We start from the raw sequence: 6,000 nt of genomic DNA on the forward strand, positions 1-6,000 counted from the left end.
TGACACTGTATGCGGTAGAGGCTTAAAAAGCTTTCATTATTTTGACTAGTTATTTCAATGATAATTCGCTAAAATTTAGTCATATTTCTAACTCATTTCTAAGTAAAAGTTTAAAACTAGTCGGAAAAGCTATGGGCGAGATTCTGACTTTAAAAATACCCGTTACATACTTTTAGGAGTATGCATTGCTTCAAAAATTAAAAGAGCTATTTCCGCCGTTCTGTTTACCTGATTTTGATGCGATTAAGTAAAATGATAGATAATAATAACACTAGGCAACAGCCCAAATATGAACTGAACCAAACCTTTTTTGGATAGATATGGGGCCCCATACGACAACAAAACATTTTGTTTTCTACGGCAGATTTTTTTTTCGAATTTTTTAAAATTTGTATTTTTTTTTTGCCGTTTTTTAGACGAGCGTCCACTTTTGTCTTCATTACTTGAAATTGGAAAAACCGATATTTAAAAGCTTTAAATTTCCTGAAAGCTAATGAATATATCTGCAGTTCATCCATTGAGAGTGTAAGATTTAAGCCAGTAGCTGTAGAGCTATAAATTTTTAAATTAAGAAAATTATGATTTTTTAAGCTTTTTTTTTTAGTTTTTTTTACTTTAAAATTCAAGGAAAACTCGAAAAAATTTCTGAACTGCTGTTTTAACATCTTGTTGCACAGTTGCATTAGTTGAGCGTCGTTTAAAATATGATTTATTAAAATGTATTGAAAGACAACTAAATTATTAGCATATAAACAAACAAACATATTTTAAATAAAGGTTGATTTTCGACAGATCGGTCCCATGGCAGCTATGTGTTATAGTGGTCTGATTCCAACCAATTTGGACAGGATGAGATTGGACTAGATTCACAACTTGTCAGCTTAAATTGTATCTTGAGTTTTAAAGTAAAAAAGGTAAAAAAAGTTAAATAAAATCATAATTTTTTGATTTCAAAAATTGAAAGCTCTAAAACTACTGGCTTAAATCTTTCAGGAAATATAAAGCTTTTGAATATCGGTTTTGCCATTCTCAAGTAATGAAGACAAAAGTAGGCACACGTCTAAAAACCGGCAAAAAAATATTTTTTGTCGTGTAGGGCCCCATATCTATCAAAAAACTGGGTTTGGTTCAGTTTAAAAGAAAAAAGTCAAAATTTGTTGCCTAGTGTAATAGATAACGTTAATTAACAACAATTCCAATATTAACATTTCTCAGGCTAAAAGCTGAAAAAAACCTATAACAAATTAAACTTTCGGGATTTTGTTTTTTTTTTAAACCTTTACATTTGCCGTTTAATTCAAATTCAAATGGTTAGTTAAAATTTTTTAATTCTTATATCTGCCAATAGATACAAGGCCTTCCTTCTGCAATATTTATTTGAAAAAACTTTAATTTAAACTATTTTTTGTGAAAAAGAATCCGCTTCAACTCTTTAGGGATTTTTGAAGGACACAACTTTGTGTATTCAGAGGGACAACAGGACTTACAATTGGCATTCAAGGTGCTGCAGCATATTCCAATGATAGCCTGGTAATGCAGAGCAGTAAATGCGACTGATAATTTGCAAATTTTTGCGTCAATGGCCGTGACAATGATTATGCTCGGAAAAAGTTTTCTTTCACCAACGCAAATGCTTTTGTTTCGTGGCCTGTCGTGATTTGACCAGCTGCAATGGACCTTCCGCCATTTTATCTTCTACTTTGTTCGTTTTTTCTTCTGCTAGGTTTCTGTTTTTTTTTTGGGGCGGATAAAGTTTTTTGGCCAAGGTGGTGTACTAACAAAACTTTTCCATTTACTCGACCAGATGAACTTCCTTGTGCATTCTAAGACTGAGGCTGAGTTGTCGCAATTGAGGGTTTTCTTTTGGTTGTATTAATCCTTTTAGAACTGTGACAGCTTCGAGTTAGAAATAACAATGATTTTGGCTTCTACATCACCTGCATAAGTGAACAACTCTGCTGAGAGTCTGCCAAGATTCACTCGCAGCTCTTAATTGAAAATCCATCAGCAACAGATCTTTATGCAGCACGTGGTAGGCAAATAATTCACAGAGTTCAAGTCATACGTCTTTCTACTCGTATATATAACATAATAGGCATGTGCTTTATTTGACTATTTGGCGGAACTAATTAAGTTCAATTTAAATGAAATACGAGCTGCGATTTGGACGAAACATCGAATGGGCCTCATAAAGTTAGTGAGGGTAAAAATAATGGGAATGGGCCGAGTGGCCAACTCGAGTCGAGTCGAGTACGCAACACACACATCACATGTCCAATGGGCCGTATACGCAATCTCGAGTGTTACTCGCAGGTCAGCAGCAACAGTAGCAGGCCGTGGAGCTGTTAAATTAATGCCAGCTCGTAAGTTTTACAAGGAATTCAATTTTTTGCAGCACACCAAGTAAGACGGATAGTGGATATTTTCTTGGGCGTCGCCTACTCGTACCTACATCAAAACCAACCCCGACTTCAGACTCCAAGCTCCAAGCTTCAGCTCCGCCCTCGGCAATCTCTCAACGTCCACGTCTTGGTTTGGCTTTGGCTGTTTGGGAAACTCAAAATGTGTCTAGTGAAGCATTCGCTTTAGCTCGTTGTTTCGCAGTTTGTGTAGTTCCTCAGTTCGCAGTTCCTCGCTCTTCCTCAATGAAAATTGATTCGAAAGTTTTGCCATTAAATTGTCTTTTGTCGTAATCTTTTCATTTTATGTCAGTCACTTGGCCCTTTTAAGGGCAAGAAATCACCTATTACCATTAAACATTGTTTTTGTTTTTGTTGTTTTTTTTATTTTTTTCTTTTATTTTTTATTCATATATTAACAGATTTCTTAAAAATGCAATTAGTTTCATATGCATCATTCCCATTCCTTCAAATTAATTTATACAATTTTTTGCCTGCAGCATATGCGATTTTTGTTTTTTTTTTGTTTTTAATTTTTAGCTATGTATGCGTTCTGTTTCAGTTTTTTTTTTTAGCAAATAAACTTCCATTTTAATTTATTTTATTTCTTATATTTTGCTGTGGTTTATTGTTTCGCTGTAATCTTATGCTTCTGTACATCGTCTAGCCGTTTATAATGCATTTATATTTAGTTTATATTCTCAATGAATCATCATAAAAACATTCACAATAGCTGGTTATTTATTTATTTTTACATATGTACGCATGTATGTATGTATGTATGTTTGTTATTTATATATGTATGCTATACCTGTTGTTGTATTCTAGTTACGTTGCAATGGATTGAATTACCTTTTAACCTATGTATATTCAGAGTATTCAAGTCTTGTCTGTCGGTTTAACATACTCGTATTCATATTATAATTATTAACAAGAGAATTATTTAAATTTAATTTCATGATAGGCGGCCAATTAACAGATACAAATAATACAAGGCAATTGAGAATGAATTGTAAATAATTAATTTCTTTGTTAACAAATCTCTTTGGCCATGCTTTAACTATACATAACTCTAAATATTATCTATATATATTTGTGTATGCTTAATTATAATACATTAACTTAAATTAATTTAATAATGTAACATAATAATTAATGTTTAGTCTTATTTAATTTCCCCCATATCATATGTTATGCATTACAAACTAAATAAATACATACTCGCACATACATACATTCTTATTGTTTCCATTGAGAAACGATTAAAATGTTAAACTAAATTTTTAATAAAAACACGATTTGTTTCACAATAAATACCCAACAACAAAAAGTATTTTCCATAATGCGGGGAAGACATTTAAGTAATGTATAAAAATCTATTTGTTTTACATTCACATTTGAATTAATAATCGAGTTATTCATATATTCATATAGTGCAATTAAAAACAGCAATATACGAGTATTAGGGATAGACTTTTGCTTTGAGTGAATGATTCAATATTTTGGGAGTATACTCTTTAATAGCCTATGAACTAGTACACTCATTTGGGGGACACTGGGGACGTGACAAGTGTCACATTTTATTTTATCACTTACATATATGTATGTAGACTATTGTTCTACAATTACGAGATGCGAAATTTAAACTACTTTTGTAATTATTTTCTATATTTTTTTCGTTATCGTTTTTAATTTTACTTAAACTGTTATTTCTTTTATGACTGTCTCTTTTTTTTATATACCTGCATTTGTCCTTTTACATACTCGTTATTTAATTCGTTCTTAGTTTTACAAGTTTACCTTTTTATTGTACAAATTAAATTTGGCATATTGATTGAGTAGGTCTTAATATGCATAACACCGACATCTTCTTTTTCTTTTTCTTTTTCTTATTCTTTCCCCTAGCGTATTAATGCTATATTGATTTATTTCTCTCGACTATTCTAGACTTTTCGTTTAATTCGTTCGCTTAGCTACTTATGACTACAATTTAGTTTAAATGCTCTTAATGCGATATTGGCAGCACAATGTGGGTATAAGCTTTACATAAGTATGTTAATATTTATTTATGTATCCAACCTAGACGTGTAATACAACAGTGTTAACTTTCTTAATGAAAACTGAAAAATCTTAAATGGTTTCCAACTTTAAAGACACAGTTTCCCATTTCTTTTACGCACACTCCATATCTTTCTCTGTGTCTCTCTCTTTCTCACTTCCACTTTATTGTCAGAAATTAAAGGTACTTCGCATTACAGTGGTGGCTTGAATATTAAAAAAAGTTAATTCCAGGGTCAAATTTAATATTTTTGAAAACTTTAAAGTTAATAGATTAAGAAATTATCTATCTTTTTATTACAGATGGAAGACATTAAAAGTATGATGTACTGTATAAATGATAGGACGTTACATTAAGTTATAGCAAAGTTTACATTAAGAGATAAATTAAAAAATTGAGTTTGTGACTCAGCTAACAATTAAACTGACTAATTAGTTTTATAGTCAATTTGGAAGATATAGTTTAACAGAAGAAAATAAAAAGGAAGAAAGAAGTTTCAAATTGCTGGAATAGACCATTTGATGGTGACATCAATTTGCGGGAAACCACTGTAATCAATTTGTAGTAAGTTTCAATAAAGATTTCCCACTTACATATACACATACATACATATGCAGACTTGCCTCTTGTGGCATTAAGCCTCATTGTATAATTTTCCTTATTTTCCTGCTCATTTAACTTTTATCTCTGAACAGCAATCACAATTATTCAATAGCGGAAATCCCTGTGAAAGCCCAAAAGAGCCGAAGAGTGAAGTGAGACCACAGACAAAAGCCAAGTACAGGGCGTGACAATGTGCGGGTGTGAGAAGTCCTGTTGCAAGGACCTGCAGCAAGGCCTTTTCAATTGATAAATGCAACTGTCTGCCTGTGTGTGTGTGTGTGTGTGTGTGTGTGTGTGCGCCACATCAACATTGACTTTGTCCTTATCTTCATCTTGACTGCATCTTTGTCTTTATCTATGACTGCGTTTATTCCAAATAATTTATGCAACTAAATTTTTAATTACTATGACTATAGAGCATCATTTTAGCAGGAGATACGAAGAGAGAAAAATATAGTATTGAGCGAAACATTTCTATAAAGTTGAATGTGGCATGCTACAAAATGTTCATTTCTTTATTGATGCTTTGAAGATGCTGCAACTGCATAAGAAACAAGTCGAAGGAGAAGGAGAACAAAAGAAAGAGAGCAAGTGTGCTGCCAAGGCAACGCCCGCCTCGACTTGGTAATTACAGCACGATGAATATTAATTAACACTCTCACACACACACACATAAACACATACATTTATACTAACACTCACACATGCATTCACATACAAGTTGACGCCTTGAATTTGTCTTCTTTTGCCCTTGGTACTTGTACCGAATGACACCAGAGACAAGTCGAGTCGGGGGAGGGGACAACAGGGGAAGGGGGTGGTGGTACTGCGGTGACAGCGTGTGTTTTAAATTGCTCGGCATTGATGGTACTACATAATAGAATTGTCATGATGTGCTCCAGCGCGGCCAGCAACAGAAGTTAATGGCGTACCCAAGAT

This window comes from Drosophila innubila (assembly GCF_004354385.1).
Source record: "Drosophila innubila isolate TH190305 chromosome 2R unlocalized genomic scaffold, UK_Dinn_1.0 1_C_2R, whole genome shotgun sequence".
In the NCBI taxonomy this organism is placed as follows: Eukaryota; Metazoa; Arthropoda; class Insecta; order Diptera; family Drosophilidae; genus Drosophila; species Drosophila innubila.